At 35.6% G+C, this 20,593-nt stretch overlaps 1 protein-coding gene across 3 annotated transcripts in view; it reads left to right on the top strand.

Annotated features, from left to right (window-relative positions):
• Positions 1 to 4,191: 4,191 nt before the first annotated feature.
• Positions 4,192 to 20,593, top strand: part of LOC148949196 (uncharacterized) — a 31,519-nt gene continuing 15,117 nt past the window's right edge. Inside the window, exon 1 of one of the 3 annotated variants that reach the window (XM_089093241.1) lies at positions 4,192 to 4,475. The gene's annotated coding sequence lies outside the window, so the exon portion shown is untranslated. The other 2 variants (XM_089093242.1, XM_089093239.1) reach the window with 2 other exon arrangements.

Raw genomic sequence — 20,593 nt, 5'->3', positions numbered from 1 at the left:
AAATACCATATAACGAAAAATCCGGGGTCGACACAGCCCCCCAGGGCCCGAGAGTAGTCGTTGTAAGTCATGCCCTGGTGGAATATATGGTTCTAACTGAATGAATGCTCGTAAAAACTTCAGAGATGGCTCATTTGATTGGAAATTGAAAGTTCTAGTTCAGTTTTTTAGAGTCAAAGAGATTGGATGGCAACTAGCCCAAGCCCCTTTTTCCCCAAATGCATCCAATAAGAATTTTGAGATAGCCATTAAGTTAAAAATTGCTAAAAAGTCAGATAACAAAAACTCAGGTGTCGTCACATCCCCGCAGGGCCCGCGGGCAGGCGTTGTAAGTTATGCCCTGGGTTATATATGGATCTTATGAGAGGGATGGTCGTATAAACTTCAGAGAGGGCTCATTTGTGTGGAATTTAACAGTTTAAGATCGCTTATCAATAGTCAAAAGAGACACGAGGGCAACCAGCCCCCTCTCCCACGCCCTCTTCTTCCAAACCCATCTTACGGAAATTTTGATATAGATATTTTTGTTAAAAATAGTTCAAAGGTCGAATAAGAAAACATGCGATGTCAATATAAACCCCCAGGGCCCAGGAGAAGATGTTCTAAGTTATGCCCTAAGGGCATGTATGGGTCTTATGAAAAGGATGCTCATATAAACTTCATAGAGGGCTCATTTGATTGGAAATTGAAAATTCTAGTTCAATTTTTAATAGTCAAGAGAGTTAAGGGCTACTAGCTCCCCCCACGCTCTTTTTCCCCCAGCCCCTCCGCTAAAAATTTTGAGATAACCAGTTTTTTGGAAATTGGTCAAAAATTAAATAACAAAACTCCCCCAAGGGCCTGGGGGATAGGCGTTGTAAGTGTTGTCCTGGGGGCGTATATGGTTCTTATGAAAGGGATGCTCGTAGAAACTTCAGAGGGGGCTCATTTGATTGGAAATTGAAAGTTCTATTTAAATTTTTAAGATTCAAAATATATCCGAGGGCCACTAGCCCCCCCCCCCCACACACACACCCTTTTTTGTCCAAGTCCATCTGATAAAAGTTGTATAACACTCATTTCATTAAAAATAGTTCAAAGGTCAGATAAGAAAAATTCCTGTTTCAACAGAACCCGCCAGTGCCCGGAGGCAGGCTTATGAGTAATGCTCTTGGGGCATATATAGTTCTTATGGAAGGCATGCTCGTATAAACTTCGGAGAAGGCTCATTTGATTGGAAATTGAAAGTTCTTATTCACTGCTTAAGAGTCAAAAGAGATCGGAGGGCAACTAGCCCCCCTCCTCCACGCCCTAAATGCAACAGATAAATATTTTGGGATAGACATTTTGTCAAAATAGTTCAAAGTTTTGATAACAAAAAACTCCGGTGTCGACAAAGCCCCCCAGGGCCCGGGGTTAGGCATTGTAAGTTATGCCCTGGGGGCATATCTGGTTGTTATGGAAGTGATGCTCGTTAAAAAGTCCTAGAGGGCTCATTTGAAAGGACATTGAAAGCTGTAATTCACTTTTTAAGATTCAAAAGAGATTGGAGGGCAGCTAGCCTCCACCCACACTCCATTTAATTTTTCCCAGAGGCACTTCATATAAAAGGGGTCGTCGTATAGACTTCAAAGGGGGCACATTCGATTGGAAATCGAGAGTTCTAGTGCCCTTTTTAAGAGTCGAAAGTGATCAGAGGGCAACTGTTCCGCCCCAAGCACTTTTTCCCCAAATACATCTGATAAAAAATTTGAGGTAGCCGTTTTTTTTAAAAATAGTTCAAAGATCATATAACAAAAACTCTTTACGTACGGCCATTTCGTTAAAAATAGTTTAAAGGTCAGATAAGAAAAACTCCTGTGTCGACACAAGCCCCCCCCCCTCCGGCATGGCCCGGGGAAGACGCTGTAAGTATTGCTCTGGGGGCATATATGGTTATTATGGAAGGTATGCTCGTATAAACTTCGGAGGGCTCATATGATTGGAAATTGAAAGTTCTCGTTCTCTTTTTAAGAGTCAAAAGAGATCAGAGTGCAACTATGCCCCCTCTCCACGCCCTATTTTCCTCAAACCCATCCGATAAGAACTTTGAGAGAGCCATTTTTTAAAAATAGTTCAAAGGTCAGATAACAAAAACTCCGGTGTTGACACAGCCCCCCAGGGCCCAGGGGGCAGGCATTTTAAGCTTTGTCCTGGGGCCGTATGTGGTTCTTATGAAAGGGATACTCGTATAAACTTCAGAGAGGGTTCATTTTAATGGAAATTAAAAGTTGTAGTTCATTATCCCAAAGTGAAAAAAGATCAGTGGGCAACTAGCCCCTCCCGCCCTCCACGCCTTTGGGTGTATTGAATGGATAAACCCATCCGATAAAAATTTGAGGTGACCATTTTGTTAAAAATAGTTCAACCATCAGATATTAAAACTCCAGGGTCGACACGACCCCCCAGGGCCCAGGGATAGGCGGTTGTAAGTTATACACTGGGGGTATAAATGGTTCTTATAGAAGGGATGCTTGTATAAACTTCAGAGAGGGCTCATTTCATTGAAAATAGAAAGTTCTAGTTCAATTTTAAAGAGTCAAAAGAGACCGAAGCTTAATTATTCCCCACATACTCTTTTTCCCCAAACTCCCCAAACTGAAAACTATAGGCGTCTTGAACAGTCTTGGAAAGTATAAACATCAATCTGAATATTTGATGTATAATGATATTAATTGTTGAAAGCTCCATCAGTTCAATAATTTATTTCACTGTAATTGTATTTTTATTTTCAATGCTGTAAGAACTGGAAAAGAACATAATTGTAATATAATTCGTTTTCAGTTGAGCGCCAATGACGCAGTAAGCTTTTGGTTTTTATTTACAGTTAGGAAAAGGAGGCAGTATCCAAACACTTGTTTGTAGTGAAACTATATTTGTCTTTAACAACTTTAAAAAGAGCTAATACACTAAACTGAATATTTGATGTATAATAACATTAATTGCTGAAAGCTCATCAGTTCAAAATGCTACTATAATTTTAATGTTTATTTCAATATTAAGTACAAATTAAAATATTTGTCATAAAATTGGTTTTCATTAAAGCGCCAATGCCGTAGTAGGTTTTAGACTTTTGCAGTGAGAGAAGGAGGTCATACCCAAACTCTTGCTTGTAGTGATTTTTCTTCGTTTCAAGCCCGATTTGCATATTCAATTTAAGTTTCACTCGTTTTAAGATTTATTTATTAATTAACATTAATATCAATTGTATGTTTGTTTGCATTGATTGTTTATTTAATTTCTGTTTGTTTTAAGTTTCATTTATACTTCAATAACAAAATTTTTTTCGTTTTAAGCTTGATTTTCATATTCAATCTAAGCATTACTTGCTTTAAGATCTATTTATTCATTTATATTATTACTTGTTGTATGTTTTTGCTATGATTGTTTATTTTATTTCTGTTTGTTTTGGGTTTCATGTATTCTTTAATAGTAATTTCTGGTCGTTTTGAGTTTCAATTTTAAAAGGTATTTGTATCTGCTGAGCTTCAGTTTAAAATGGCCTTTACTTTTCTTTGAAAACTTATTTTTCGGAAAGTTTTTTTTAATTAATTTTAAATAATGCCAGGAAATCCAGCTTCCCCTTGATGGAAAATATCTTCCCCCACGAAAGATCCTCCCACGTAACCCACACTGCGAGAAAACTCCTCCCCCTCTAATTATATTTATCATTTTCCCAATAGCAAATATTGTATGTTAACAATGGGAAAAATTCATAGCTTCTTCCTCCCCCCCCCCCCGTAGGCTGGGGGGGGGGGGGCAATTCATCCTCAAAGACATGACTCTTTGATTGTTTGACTATGCTGAACAAAATTGTTATCTCAGAATTTGTATTTGAAGAAGTCAGGGAAAAAATGAGCGTGGGGTGTGGGCTAGCTACCCACCAACATTTTTGGTCTCTTAAAAAGGGCAGAACTCCCAGTCTTCTATGACAATTGGTTCAATATGATCACCCCTGGGGAAAACAAACAAAAAAGAAAATAAACATGCATCTGTGATCTTCCTTCTAGCAAAAAATGCAAAATTCCACATTTTTTATATAGGGGCTTGAAACCTCTATGGTAAGGTTCTTTTAGATGTTGAATCTGATATGGTTTTCATTAAGATCTCTTGATGGTTTGGTGGGGTGGGGTCCCCAGCATAAAATAAGTATAAGTTTCATTTTTTTTTAATTATCTGATGCAATGACACATGGCAGACCACCACCATCCATCCATGACATGACATCCATCCACCACCATCCATGGCAGACATCCACCATCTTTTCTCCTCTCTTTCAAATTTTTTTTAGTTACCTGGTGCAAAGATACATGGACATATTTGAGGAGCCAATTCTTTAAAAAGATGAGATCATATAGTTCACAACGAAGTGGTGATGGGGGTGACCATATTTCCAATGATGATAGGCCATTTTTCAGGCCTCTGCAATTCCTAAGAAAGTACCATAATCTTAAACAGTGAGTGCATTGTTATCTAAGTATAGCATATCCATACTTTGACAGGATGAAATTGCCTGCCCCCATACAACCAAAGACTGGTTTAAAAACTTCATTGAAAATTAAGCATCATTAGCCTACAAATTTAGTATTTTCATTTGCCGGCTCACTAAAAAATTACGTTATCCTTCCAAGGCTGTGGAGTTTTGGTCCTCTTAACCACCAACCCTGACTTCAACTCCTGAAACTTTAAATATAATTACTCCAACTCTTACCATTTTCTTCAAAGATGTAAGAACTCCAAGTTTAACATTCCTGCTAATTTACTGCAGAAATTCAATTGATTATAAGTTTCTGCTTGAATGCAATTTTTAGTTTTTACTAGTAGCTATTACCAAATTCATCAACCTTTTCTTTCCAATTGAATCCTTATTTCCCAAGGATAATGATCTCGTGCCTTTGCAGTATTCTACTTAAAAATTGAAATACAGGTTAGAAAATATTTTTGGATTTTTCATATATTAAGAAAATAAAAAGTAGTTTTGTAGCTACTCAATAAAAAACTAATCAACAATTATCTAAAACTTTAATCGTTGTTACTACTTGATACTTTCAATATAACTCAGTTAACACATTCAATTTTAATATAGAAAAGCATATAAAAGACGAATATGTAAATAAAGGGGAGTAAGAGTAAAAAAAAATATTTCAACAATATTTTACACAATTTACAAATAAAAATATAATGCGTCTAATGACCCTGGAATTGTGCTCGTGTAAGTGCTGCATAAAATTCTTCATGTGGGGGAAATAGATCAGTACTGTTCTATTAGCTGGTACCCAAGCGATATGCTCTATAGGGAAATGCTAAATGAAACCAGTCAAGCGGGTATCTGTCATTAGATAAATGGATCTCAAAGCAGGGTTTGTCACTGCGTTTATAATGTTTAAACTATTGCTTTTTGGGGTTTAGGGGGCTAAAGGTTCCAAGGTTAGGTTACGTATTGTGCTTTACCCCCACTCCCTGATGTGCAAATATATAGCCAAAATTTGCTTCTAAATTTTTATATTTTCATCCTATTTTGTTTTATTTCATTAGCATTAGCCAAACTGCACTTATTGCATGTCTTGTAGCTAACAGAACAGTACCTAAACCGGTTATTGTCTCATCTTGCAGATCCAAATTCGCGAGTGTGCTGTGGCTAATACACGAGTACCTTGTCCCCTTACATCCCCCTCCTATCTTTTGAAAAATACACTTTTTACATTGTCTTTTGAAAAAAATAGCGAAGTTTCCCCCTCTAGATTTTAATAAATACATTTTTTTTCTTCCTTTTGAAGTAAAGCAAAAATCCTTGTCCCCGCCCCGCTTAAATTTTAATGAATTCAAACTACTGGAATTGGAGGACAAATTGAGTTTGATTGTCAGTAATTGCATTGCACCACATAATTACCATTTGTCAGAGACACCACAGAAACGCTGCCTCTGACATTAATGCCTAGTGCCAGTCACCTCAATAGATCGCAGGTGGGGGGGACAAATGTATTTTCGATATCTAGGGGGAAATTTTTGTGGTTTTCCAATTTTTAGAATACTAGCAAAAGGTATTTTTCAATGAAGATACCCTCTAATTTCCTTCCTCTTTGTTTATTGGAGGAAAGATTGTCGGCTTGTTTAGAATGCCAGGAAATGATTGCCTGACTTTAGGTAACAGGCAAGCAACTATCCGAGCGTGTTTATTCAATAAACCTTATTTCAGGTTTGCCATCCCTAGTGATTTATCACTATTTCAAGAGATCTTTTATATTTTGTTGTGATTTTTCCTCGGCTAGTGATTTTAATCGTAAAACCAGGGATTTGTCCTAAATCTATTGATTCATTATGATGTAGTGCGTAAAGCATAAATTCAAGCAAATAAATCATCCAGGAAGCTAATTATCGAAAGCAAAAGGGACGCTGCAGTGCAAACTTTACTGACAACCATTGAAAACTTAAAACTATTCTATTTGTTTGGTCTCAGAATTCATAGTTGATAAATTAGAGAGACTGGGGTGACAAAATTTGTACGCACCGATTTGCATAAGCTAGTATTGCATAACCGATTTGCCCAGAAAGATTAATCGAAAATGATTGTTTTTTGTGATTTTAGTTTAATAGCAATATCTTTATGAAATTTCCGTTACAGCTTTGACATTTAGTTGTTAAGATATTGTAAAATTGGGCTAATCCCATTGTAAAGTTTTTCAAACCCGTCAACATGTGATTGTCATTTTTATATTCAACTGAAACGAAAATTTACCAATAACGGATATACCGTAATCTAAGACAGTAAAAAATTAAAAAATACATTTCAACACAAAAATAGTAATACAAGTCCATCATTTCCACTTCACATCTGGAAGTCTTATGAACGTCAAAACCAATACTAGCCAAAAAAAATAGCTTAGCAGAATATGAAAAAAAAAGAAAGAAAAAGCTCAAACGCTATACTAAAAAAACAAAAAGAATGACAAAAGAATATTCACAATTAAACAAAATCCAATAAAAAAAAATGCAATAATAAATAAGGCACATGTAAGGAAGTGATCAGAGCCCAACTATCCCCGACGCCCTCTTTTCTCCTGATTCATCAGATCAAAATTTTGAAATTGCTATTTTGTTCAAAATAGTAAAAAGATCATACAATAATGCCTCCAGAGTTGACACAGCCCTGTTATATAAAGTTTTTATGGAATAGAAGGTTGTATACGCTTTGGAGGAAGCTAATTTGGTTGGAATTAAAAATTATAGTTCTCTTTTTAAAAATCTAAAGTCATTGGAGGGTGACTAGCTCCCCTGCACCCTTTTTCCACAAATGCATCCAATCGAAATGTTGAAATGCCATTTTGTTCAAAATAGTCCAAATATCGTAAAATAATGCCTTCTGGGTTGACAAAACCCAAGAGCCTGGAGTAAGGGTTATAAGTTATGCCCCGGGCATATAAGGTTTTTTTTTATATAGAAAGGGTGGTCCCAAAAACTTCACAGGAAGCGTATTTGATTGGAAATTGAAAGTTTTAGTTCCCTTTTTAAGAATCAAAGAGATTGGAGAGCAACCATTCCTCTCCCTTATACCTCTCGCCCCCAAATGGATCTGATCAAAATTTAGTGATAGCCATTTTGTTCAAAATATTTCAAATGCCAAATCACTATGCGTTTGGGGTTGAAACACCTCCCTCAGCCTTTGGCTGAGGGAGGTGTTTCATAATATGCGGACACCTATTATGGAACACCTATGAACACCTATGGGAATATTTTGAGGGAGGCATAATATAACGGATCTTATTGATAATGTGAGATAGCCATTTTGTTCAAAATAGTCCAAAGAAAATACAACATTACCTAAAGGGTTGGTACATCCCCCAGACCCCGTGGACAAGGGTTGTAATTTATGCCCTAATGGCTTATAAGGTTAATATGGAATAAATGGTCGTATATTTTTGCTTGATGTTTGAAATACGGCAAATCAAACGGGTACCTAGTATTATCCTAGATAATTCTCTAGAAAAAATTTATCAAATCTATTCTAGATGAAACATAACTAGTGATCAGGCAGAGCTACACAAATGTGAATATATTTCAATCACCACAACCCCACGAACTTCAAATTATACCAGAGTGCACTATTCCTGAGAATACTTTTCGTAGCAACTTATTTCTGTAGAAGATCGTTTGCTAAAATATCCCCCACGGGAGGAAAACCGCATATTATGCGGTTTGCTCCTTGTTAAAATATAAGGATTTGTATTGGAAAAGAGGGCTTATTTGATCCTGGGTCACCAAAAAGGCTTAGACCATTAAATTGAAACTTTAAGGAAATGCTGAGAGGGATGCCGAACACAATCAAAAGACTCTATATGCTGTTGTAACTAAGAAGCGGTGATAGAACTTCAATGTTTCGTAGGAATTTACCCTGATGAAAATCAGCAACCACTAGTTACACACAGCTTGGGAAATAATCAGATATTTCATTGTAGAATTGGCATCAAGATCACTCATTATGGTAGGGTCAAGTTCTATGAAATCATGCAGATGATTTTGGGTTTTGAACTCATTCTTAATTTATACAAATAATTTTGAGAAGAAACTTACAGTTAATATAATTTCTAAATGTTTTGATTCAGCACTAAGGAGGTACTAAATATGCTAGACATGCTGTTTTGATTTTTTATTAATTGTAATCTCTTTTTCCAGGACGTCAGGAAATCTTGATTTTTAAGATCATACAATTACCATCCAACTTTCGCAATCTGAAATGGATGGTGACAGGGAAAATGAAGCCTCTTCCACAAGATATACACAATCTCCCTCGTCAAATATAATTCAACATTCTTTTTATTCACTAAACCCATACACCAGCACTGATTCAATATCACCAGTTTTTCTTCAAGATGCATACCACTTACGAAACCAACAACATCAAGAAACATTCATTTATCGAGACCAGATTATCCTAAAATATCCCATGTCACATCACCAAGCATGTCATCAACTGATGAAGTATCATCTTACATACCACTTATATAACCAACAATATAAAAAAAAAACATTCATTTATAAAGATCAGATTATCCTAAAATTTCCCATGTCACATCACCAAGCATGTCATCAATTGATGAAGTATCATCTTTAGCTAGACAAATAAAAGTTCCTCACCAAAAATTCCCATTTAGTAATTTATCCACCATTAGTCCTTCCAATGAAACTTCCATTAGTCCTGCTTCACCAAATCATGCTAAAAAAAAAAAACTTCCCTTTCACCTATTGTGCAAAATATTCCCAAGAAAAATAAAACAGGAAAACAAAAATTTCTAGCAGGGGAAACAAGAGAACTGATTAAAAATGCTGCTGCAAGAATACTAGAGAGGGTACCACCTCCTATGCCTCAAGGCGAGTAAAGCCAGTCCAAAAATTATAGGTTTGGTCAAACAGTGGCAAATTGTTTGGACAAGCTCCCTGTCAATCGGCGTTTACGTTTGTCATCAGCCATCATGGAACAAATTAGAATTGAATTTGAAAGAAATGATGTTTAATTTAAGATAATTGAACTTTATTTCAATATTGATAGTTAAAGGGTGGGAGAAAAACTTCAGAGTTCTGGAAGCAGCCCTGCAATATCCTACACATTCATTGGTTAAACTATCCTATAAATATAGGCAAACCAAAGGGCTGGATCTTCACTGCTCTTATAAAACTAGCTGGGCAACAGATATTGGAGGATATGCCACTCACCATCTCTCCCAATTTTTTTGCAATCTCCTCCAAAGCAGCTTCTTTCTTCTTTGTCTTTGAATAATCTGCAACACTAGGCAGGTATAGCATTGATTAGGATTGTATCTCCATGATGAGGAGCTCAGTAGTGGAATCTTTCACAACAGACATCTCTGGCTGACTAATTATTTTCTATTTATTTGGAGGGTATTCCTTCTATCTATTTTTTTTCGTGATGATCAAGATGAAAATCGGCGCTGATTTTGTAAATCTGTTGAAAATTTTTCAACCTCAAATCGACGCCGATTTCTTTTAAAATCGGCGCTGATTTGGAAATCAGTTCCTGAAATCAGCTACTTGTGCCCAGCCCTTAAATCCTTAAAGGAATTTTTTAAAATCCTATGCGTCTGAACCACAGTATATAAATTATAAGCAGTATGATCTATCCCTATCTTACCCATTATGAAAACCCGGACCGAGGTGCAAGTGCTCCAGAGAACGTAGAAATATAAGCGACATTAGATCTTTTCACAGGTAGGCAAGTGAGATTTCTCTTGAACGCGAAACTTGGCTTCAACGTTGGAAGTTGGAACAAGTTATGTGCAAATTATGTTCTGAGCTTATAAAAACTTGGGGATTTCACTCCTAACTTAGGATTAATCTCTGCTCAGTTCTAACGTGACTCGGCTGATTAATTTATGGTCTGTTCGTTTTGGGTTTCATCTGCCTACCAATGCTGATGTGTGGTTTTTTCACTCTGGATAGTTAGTTTTGCTTTTATTTTGCGAAGTTTTTGTTAAATGAGATTGATAAATCTCCTTTGAAAAAAATTATGTTGTGGACTCAGTTTTTTTTAATTAATTTCTTTTCGTTTTGTATTGACATAGTCTTTTTAGGGAAAAAAGAAAATCATACTTTAAATCTTTTCGTTTTTTTAAGAATTTATACTTAGGCCTGCTATTTGTATGCTGGAAAACAATTTTCAGCAAAATTTAACAACATAGACCCTTATAAAAATCTGGACACAAATAGTAGTGTTTAATTTAGTTTCATACCTCCTCTAGTTGACCTGAAATGGAAAACTTGATAACATTCGCAAAAAAATTTGTTTATTTTCTTTGATAGCTTGGATACACTTACGCTATTTTGATTTAGTCAAATTTTAAGAGTAGAAGCAGCCCCGAATGTTTGAACATAATAACCTCAGTCGTTCTTGGGATACTGCTGAGATACCTTATTGGGAATTAGCATGAATACAGTGCACTTTGATTTAATCTTAAGGCAGCATTTACTTTTTAAACATAAAGGCAAATGGGAAGATGGGCGTGGGAGGCGGACTAGTTGCCCTCCAATCACTTTCGACTATTAAAAAAGACATCAACCCTTTCTATTTTCACTCTGAGCCCTTTTTGAAGTTCCTAAGAAAACTCTTTTGATAAAAATTGTCCTGGTCTAAACAAAAAAAAAATCATACATTGTACCCACATCGATCTTTACTATAAAAACGTCAAGCCTTCCAATCACTTTCGATTATTGAAAAGGGCACTAGGGTTTTCGATTTCCAAACTAATGATCCCTTTTTGAGTTTCTACGACAACGCTTTCCATAAACACCTTATATGCCCCAAGGGCATAAAATAAAACCCTTACCTTAAGGGCTGTTAGGGTGGTTGTCATCCTCTAAGACCTAATTTCCAGAACTTTCAACTACGTTAAACAAAATGGTTATCCCAAAATTTTGATTGGATGTGTTTGGGTCAATAGTGGGCGTGGATGGGTTTTTAGATGCCTTCCAGTCATTTTCGAATATGAAAATGGAAACAAGCCAATCCAATCTCTAATTTTATTGCCCTTATTTGAAGTTTTTTTAACACCTTCTTTAATATGAAATGCCCTGGGCTAAAGGAAAAAAAGAGCAATGATATATTGTGCCAACATCGTTCTCATATACCTCTAGGGCATAACTACAAAATCCTTGCCCTAAGGGTTGTGGGGGAGTAACCTCCTCAAAAAACATATTTTCTCTCTGGAAATCAGTTACTCTGAACAAAATGGCTATCTGAAAATTTTGATTGGATGTGTTTGGGGAAAGGGTGGGCGTGGAAGGGATGTTAGCTGCCTTCCAATCACTTTCGACTATTAAAAAGGGCACTAGTTATTCCAATTTCCAATCGAATGAGCCCTTTTTGAAGTTTCTACGACAACTCCTTCGATACGAATTGCCCTGGTATGGAAAAAAAAAATAATAAATTGTGCCAACATTGTTCTTTACTTAGACAGCTCGATTGCGCTGCCTATGACAACATCCTGAATTGCCTAATGCTCTTTAACCTACCTCTTTTCATCCGAAAAATCAGAAAGAAAAACGAACAGAATTTTAAAGTGGAAGGTAGAATTTTTGTTTCAAGAAAAATTTCTTCTTCTCCTTCCTATGAACAGATATACATGGCGAGCCCAAGATGACAGTATTTATTTTTAAGAAACAGATTAGCCGGGATGACGGTTGAAGCCTGGAGGTCGATATCGATAACCAAATATGAGAGAAAAAAAACGGCGGCGTATTAGTGACGCCACTGCCGATAGAATCAGCGGCGGCGTCAGCGCGCTGATGCAAGCTCGGTGGCGCGCCGCCGTGTTTTTTTGGGCGGCGCGCCGCCGACTTTTAGGCGCGGCTTCGGGGTCAAATGGTTTGTTTACACATTGCGGAAATTCATGCGGAAATCCGTCCGCTTCCGTTCAAACTACTAAAATAACGCTGCGTTTTAAGGCAAAGATTTCAAATTCTTGCAACCGCGTCACCTAGAATCAAAGGGGTGAAAGGACTTATTGGTAGTTCATATACCTGGCTACAAATTTTAGGAACTGGAACAAAGTCTTCAAGATGAGGGCAAGTTCTAAAAGAAGAATATTGGCTAATGTGACTCTCGCTTTAGTCCTTATAAGGCGAAGGAGGCGCAGAAGACAAAAAGAGAAAGAAATTGAGTCTGAACCAAAGTCTGGGAAGAGGAGATGGTGGGTTCGACCAGCATGGCAGGTGTGTAAGAATCCAGCTGTTCTGTACCCAGTCAGGAGCACTAACTTTGGAAGTCGTCTCATGTAGAGAATCAATTTGCGACTCATTTGCGTAATCAATGATAAAACTTGTAGGCACCTTGTCTGGTTAGTGCTCCATTGTAGGCCTTGGTTACAGTGCCAAGGCATACACCATACACACTGTTGTTGTGCCTCCTTTAGAGCTGGCATCTCTGAGTTTTTGCTCCTGCTAATAGTAATGCCTGCTCTAAATGAGACGCCTTCTAAAGTTAGTGCTTCTGACTGTCTGTCATATAGTAGATAGAAGAAACTGTATTTCCTGAACAATTGATGAATAAGTTAGAATAGCCTATGCCATTGGATCCAGAAAAATTCTTGGGGGTCATATAATTTAGCCAAGCTGAAAGTGAAAATGTCATTTGATGCCTTTTCTTATGCTCTTTCATAATTCAAGAATTGCTTCTTGGGCTAATTGCATCTTGAGCCCTTAGAGGGGCCCCAAAGGTATTGTATATGAATTATGAATTAAGAGCATAAAAAAGCATCAAATGATTTTTACTATCATCCTAGCTAAATCATATGGCCCACTGCAAATTTGCTATCAACTTAAAGATGCACAATGCTCCTGCACCTCCTTCAGAGCTGGACCACTGAGTTTTGCCACTACTAACAGCACTGCTCTAAATGAGACGCCTTATCAAGCTATTCCTCCTGACTGTCTGTAGCCCATATAACTGCTAGAAGGAAATTTGAATTTCCTGAATAATTGGTTAATAAGCTATATAAAAATTACGGTTCTAGGCGTTTAACCCCCCCCCCCCCTGCTGAAAATCTCCCCTAGTAAAATACCATCCCTATGCAGCTGATTGGTCTTCAATCCCTTTACACTTAAAAAAAAGATTATAACTCTCAATTTCTGATCTAATGACCACACTCCAAAGTCTGTGTGACCATGAGGTGGAGGTATGGATGAGGAATGGGGAGTCCCCCTGCTGAAAGGAATAAAATCTGCTCATTTTTACATGCTGTAAATTTATATGTAATTTTTAATTTTATATGCAGTATTTATATCTGATTATTTGCTATAAAGATGATTTTACTCCATTTTTCTAGTAAAGACCCCCATTAAACCAAAAATGATCCGAAATAAGATCAAACATATCTATGCTTAGCTGTATCTTTATATGCTTTAATCTGAGTATTTAATCCGATCTATCTGATTTTGAAAAAAACTTAGCTGTATTTTTATATGTTTTAATCTGAGTATTCTATCTTTAGTATTTAACCTGATTTTTATATGCTGTAAATTTGTATGCATTTTTTTTCATTATTAATTCTGTATCCAATTGTTATATCAGACTATTTGCTATAAAAGATGATTTTTGTGTAATTTTTTCTAGCTTTTTTCTAGTAAAGACCACTATTAAACCAAAAAATTATCAGAAAGAAGATCAAACTTATCTATGCTGAGCTGTATCTTTATATGGTTTAGTATGAGTATTGAATAGGATTTTTTATTTCTGATTTTGAAAAATACTGAGCAGTAATTTTTATGCTTTAATCTGAGTATTCTATCTGTAGTACTGAATCTGATTTTTATATGCTGTATATCAATATGTGATTTTTGATATTTTTAATGTTATATGCAACTTTTATGTCCAATTATTTGCTATAAAAGTTGATTTTAGGTTATTTTTTTCTAGTAAAGACCAAGATTAGTCTGATTTTTATGGTGTAAATTCAAATGCAATTTTTTTTATATCTGATTATTCTTAATATTAGCTGCAAATAGAGTAAAGTACAGGCTCTAAGAGAACTCCCTTGCCTTATTAGACCAATATGAACAATGTTTAAGGTTAATCAGGGCTGCAGCATTCAAGACCTACTAAAGAGCAAACCTCAATCCTTAGCAAACAAAAATTTTATTTTGGCCTGATTTTAGCCTAATCTCACACACCAAATCTCGCTGAATACAAAGCTTCCTTATTGCTCTGTGCCAGACTCAATATTTTCAGTATTTCAGCAGTATACCAAAATAAAACTTAGTTGCTCTAAAGTTTGCTGTAACAACAGTAATTTTTGTTGAATCACTTATTGTAATAACAAAAGAATTTTTTCTAAATCAAAATTAAATGGTACAAAAACACTTGATGTAACGTGATCCCCTTTTGGCACTTCTACGTAAAAAGGAAGAAAACGGAAAAAATTTTACTGTCCTTCAATGGCCTGAAGTTCTTCAAACACCATTGTCTGGAATTTCATTTTGAGATATGCCTGACGCAAAGTCGGCAACTTATCTATATCACGAGCAAGAGCCACGAAAAACTCGTATTAGGTGTTCTTCTCTCTTCCTTTTATAGGTTACTCAGGTTTTAACAGACTGCACTTAAGATATTCTCTTTATTTATTGCACTTTCAATTGTATCGGAAGCATCTTTGCCAAAAGAAGGAACAGAACTACCTACCTTGTTTCGCTTATTAGCTCCCTCCCTAAGACGAGGAGGATTCACGACTGTGCGAGACTGTCACTATTCTGGACATATTCCCTGACTTGCTGTTTAAGGAAACTCTTTTGATTGCAAGGGCAACAAAACTTGATTTTCCCTTTGGGGTTCCAGTGAAAGGACAGGGAAGCGTCGTGGCGAAGTTGAGATCAGGGGCTGCTTTGAAGTATTAGCGTACTTCAGAGAATTATTTTGACGAAGAACCACTATTTTTGGTAGTGGGCTAAGTACCTTTGTTTGTCTTGTGACTTCCTGTACCTCAAAGTCAGATCTCCTATCAACAGCCATAGCTTTTGAATTTTTCATCAGCTCTTGTGTAGTAAGGTCTTGTCTTGGTAGTTTTGATGATGAAGGGCTAGCAAAAGTGAAGTTCAAGCCATCAAAACTGTTTCCTTTGTCACTATTGAGTGAAATCTCAACTGTGCAATCGGGAACGAAATTGCCACTAGTTCTTAAAGAGAAAGAAGAAACATATATTTAGAGGACCTTAAAGGTAAGCTTTAGCTTTAAAAAAAAGGTGGCTTAAATGACATTAAAAATTAATTTTTGTTAATAATGAAATTAAAATGATGGTCAAACTAGCTAATTACAGAAACCCAGCATCTACCTTGAGCAGCAAAAGTATCTTCTTGGTCCCACCTCCCAAATAAGTTTCTCTTTCAAGTAAAAAAATTTTTTCAGTGACTAATATTGCAGTGCATGGTATTTGTAGTTTTCTAAAATATTTTTGTATTTAAATCCTCAAATAAGTGAAAATCATTTGAAATACATTCATAATACTTCAGGATACGATTTACTAAGAGCTGCTATGGCCTACAAGCAATGATAAAGAAAAAATCATGATTTCCCAGGACATATCAACTACTCTATCATTAAAAAATATGCTGTTTCATTTCAGCAATAATGACCAACAGCAAAATAAAATTATTGGCTCAAATTATTGACAATATTTTTGAAAACTTAACTTGTTTGTTTTAATGCTGTTTTTTTTCTGCAGTAACCAACCAAAGCTTTCCTCTTGAAGAAGTTTCAATAAGATCCAAAATTTTTTACTACGAGCTGAGCTACAAAGAAATCACCTACAAAAGAATTTTATTATCAAGCTATAAATTAGATGAACATACCTCTTGAGACCTTTTTTACGCTCTTTCAAAATATAACCATCATTTTACTCAGAAAGGGCACTTTAAGATGATACCTTTTTCTCTTATTTTTTGCAATTTAGTTTAAGTCTTATTTTCTTTTACTCTAGGTTTTGGGCATAATAAATAATAGAATAAAAAAATTGAGGCAGAATTGGATTTACCATTCAAAATTTTTCCTAAATATAATCTTCCTACCATAAAAATTGCAGCCCCTCCCCTCTGCCCCTCTTAATGAGAAAAATTAAGCCATAGATTATATTGAAATTTGGGAAATAGTTAATTAAAACAGAAGCAACCACAAAACATGATTTCATAAAAAACTGTATATTATAGCTGAAAATAAAAATTTGGTTGTTATTTCCAGATTGTTTTCTTGCAAAGTTTTATATTATTTTCATTTATTTTTTCTCATTAAGATAGAACTTACTCTCGTGGTTTCCTTGTTTCCTTCAAAAACAGTAAAGGCTTGAAAAAGGGCCAGTTCCAAACATCCAAGCTTTCAATTGGGCTTTGTCCACTGAAACCTGCTGACTTGTTGAGCCTCTTGACAAATTCATCCCTCAAGTACCTCCACTTGCTTTTGCATACCTCAACTAAAAAAGAGAAAAAAATACCCTCAATCAGTTGCTAGCTTTGGTCATGATAAGGTCCCATGTCTGGGATGCTGGGGGGAGGAGATAATGAGAGGAAAATCACCCCACAAAATCTCGTGGAAATGGAGGTTTTGCCTGTTTGAAAAATTGTTTAAATGAAAATTATTGCTGGGAGGGGCGGTACATAACTGCTAAGAAGGGTAAAAAATGCATAAAAACTTGTACCCTCTGCAATATAAAACCTTCCAAAGGATGATTTTAGTGCTAAAAATAATTTAGAGGAGCTAGAACACACAAAATGCCATCAGCCACCATCTAAACTGCAACCCTTCAGTCTTCATGATCAATGGTGGAGCAGTCTAATACAATAGCTCCTTTTTGAAATAATGCACCAATGTGAGAGCTGGGTTCTAGGGGTTTATACACTCTGCTCAGGCTACTCACACATCAAAATTGGAATTGGTTTTGAATGGTGAATTACCATAATATTTTTCTCTCAACAGTTCCTGCAAGGGATCAAAATTGGCAAGATTTTCTGTTTTGGTAGTTCTTCCCGGGGTGGCCATGCACCATGGGACTTCACATACACTTCTATATAATGTATACAAACTATTTATCACTTAGGAGTACCAGTAGCCAACTATATAATTATCAAATCAACTACAACTATTAATAATGAAATACTTAGGAAACAAACATACTATTTGACTCTGAATTCAATGCTGTATCCAAATGTAGCAATCATTTCCAGCAGAAACTCATCTCCTAGTTTCTGTAAATCAAGCTTTCGAGGGATACCAAGGAATTTGGGGGGCAGCTTTTATCCCTTAATTCTATGACTATCTACCTTAGCTCTTCCCTAAGAATGGATGATAGATAGACTTGTCTATCAACAAATCAAATGCCATCATTTTTATTCAATCCTTAAAAAGCGCTTATCCTAGATTTACCTCTCAATCACTTGGACTATCTGCCCTGGCTATCTTTAACTTTAGGCTATCTTGGAAAGAGGCTAGATTAGGAAGATAAAACTTTCAGTGATGGATCTACAGGCTTCAGTATGTCCAAGAAAGATATTATAAAGTAGCCTACCTACCTCCACCCCTTCTCCCTCTAGAGTGGTTTGACCTTTGATGATCTCTACAAATCTTTGTGTTTTAAAAGTTAAACCTTGCAAAATAGATCTTCTGCTTAAATGAAGTACAACAAAATTGTTTTCAGCTTCACAACTTTGCTCAATTCCAATTTATAAGGTTTTAAAAATACATTTCCTAAATTATGAAAAAAAAATCATATGGCTTAAAATTTTACTCAAATAACAGGAGTTACATTTACAGAACTAAACCGAGAGGAAAAGAAAATGATAACTAAAAATTAAGGTAAAATGCTTCATTGTCAAAATTTCAATAGGTAATAGGCCTATCATGTGGGCAAATTTTAGGACCCTCTAGAGAGAGAAGAAGTGGAGGTAGGTACCTCAAATATCTTCCTGGGACAAACTTTAGCATCTAGACCCATCCCCGAAAGTTTCATTTTCCTAACCTGACACCTTTCCAAGATAGCCAAAAGTAGCTAAAGGAGAATTTTACCCTGGCTTTTTCTACATTTAGCCATGTCTTGATGCCTGCAAATACTTGATTTTAATTCCAAATCAATGGATTTGAATTAAAATTTGAATGAAAACATGGTGTGCAGGCAAACTTCAGGACCCTCTAGAGGGAGAAAGAGTAGAGGTAGGTATTTTTCAAAATATCTTCCTAAGACATACTTTAGCCTATAGACCCATTCTTGAAATTTTTTTTTTTCCTAACCTAACCCCTTTCCAAGATAGCCATAAGTAGCTAAAGTAGAATTTTACCACCTTTACCTTCATTTATTTTCTTATTTTGCCAGTTTTTCTAGGAAACACAAGAATTTCTTAGAACCTAGTCTATATTTACAGAGTAGGCCTACATACCCCCCACCCCTAATGTGCAAATATATACTCGGAATTGCATCCATAATTTGAATATAACATTCATTTACATCACGAATGGATTTTACCCCCATATGGTGGATATCTCCTGTAGCTATCATCAAAACATCAAGAAGGGTATTATATTCTTACCCTCCTCTGAAAGCTGTTTAGCAATAAAGAGCCAAATGACATTCTTTTTCTTAGTTTTCTTATAGCCTAGGTGCGCACATCATACATGTTGGGGTAGCTTTGAACCAAAGTTATAAGATCGTGTAGTTTTTGATAATCCATGCTCATGGTTTTATTCCTTTAAATACCTTGCAAGATTCCGTCCTGATTTGAACAAAACGTTGCGGAAAGCTAGAGATTTTTTCTACCATGAAAACGGACAGAATTTCCGCACGGATTGCTAAATCCGCATGAATTTCCGCAATGTGTAAACGAACCATAATCTGCGGTAAACTTACTGCTATATCTTTATATTGTGGTCTGAACATAACGTAAGTATTGCTTTTATGTCGCATATCTTCTAAAATTCAAATTTACAAACCCATGACAAGGAAAATTGACTGGAATCATTATTTCTTGCCAATTTGTGCTCATGAGGTTCGATTAGGTTCAGTAACAGGTAGAGTGCTGGTATTAAAGACCTTAAATGTTGAATAAATTATACAAATGACTTACGAATAAAGTGAAGTTTTTTTATGCTCTTTCTGAATAGGTAAATAATTGTTATTTAGGTTATTAGGTTAAATTGCTATTAGGGTTAGGTCCTATAATAATTGTTTTTAGGTTAAATTCAGTTTTAACTTTATCCAAATATATGGCACATATTATGTATTTTTCATGCCTTTATTGAGGTAAATAGGTCTATCTACCAAATCATATTATTGACTTACTCATAAAGTGAATATACCACTCAATGCCTTTTTTTATGCTGATTACAAATATAATAATCATTTCAATTGGAAATAAATTTCAGCCCCCCCCCTATATATTCCAATTCAGGGTATATATTTCTACATGAGGGGGTGGGGACAAATTTTGTTTCTTATGTAAATGGGAGGTAATTTTAAACTTTAACCCCACCCCTAATGTAGAAATATATACCCTGAATTCGTATATATAGGGGGGGGGGGCTGAAATTCATTTCTGATAGAAATGATTTTTATATTTGAAATCAGCATAAAAAAGGCATTGAGTGGTGTATTCACTTCATGCGCAATTCAATAATATGATTTGGTAAATATTTACCTTTATTGATTCTCAAATTTGTCACTGTGATTTAATTAATGGGTAGACTGGTTTTAACAAGAGTGATGCCAACAGAGGTAGGATGTATGGTATAAATTTAGAGTTTGTACTGTTGACAAGGAGACATGTTGAAAAAACAATTCATACTTTAAAATATCTATAATGATCCTAATTAACATATTATCCAAGGGGAGAACCTTTATCATCAAGTCTTTCCTCTAAAAATCCTTCTTTTTTCAACTTAAAAGAAAAAGTTTACAATAAACCTCCGTGCTAAAATGCAATGTGTAAATCTTTTGAAATTGCCACTATAATAAACTTTTTTTATAGATAGCATTCATTCTGGCTGAGTTCAACTGATGAGTTCCCAGCTGAGTCTGCTGATTTTGAGTTGAAGTTAGTT

The sequence above is a fragment of the Artemia sp. Qi Xiang Cuo genome, chromosome 8, assembly GCF_049724085.1.
Source record: "Artemia sp. Qi Xiang Cuo chromosome 8, ASM4972408v1, whole genome shotgun sequence".
Classification (NCBI taxonomy): domain Eukaryota; kingdom Metazoa; phylum Arthropoda; class Branchiopoda; order Anostraca; family Artemiidae; genus Artemia; species Artemia sp. Qi Xiang Cuo.
The sequence above is the reverse complement of the archived record's forward strand: the minus strand, read 5'-3'. Positions and strand labels throughout refer to the sequence as shown.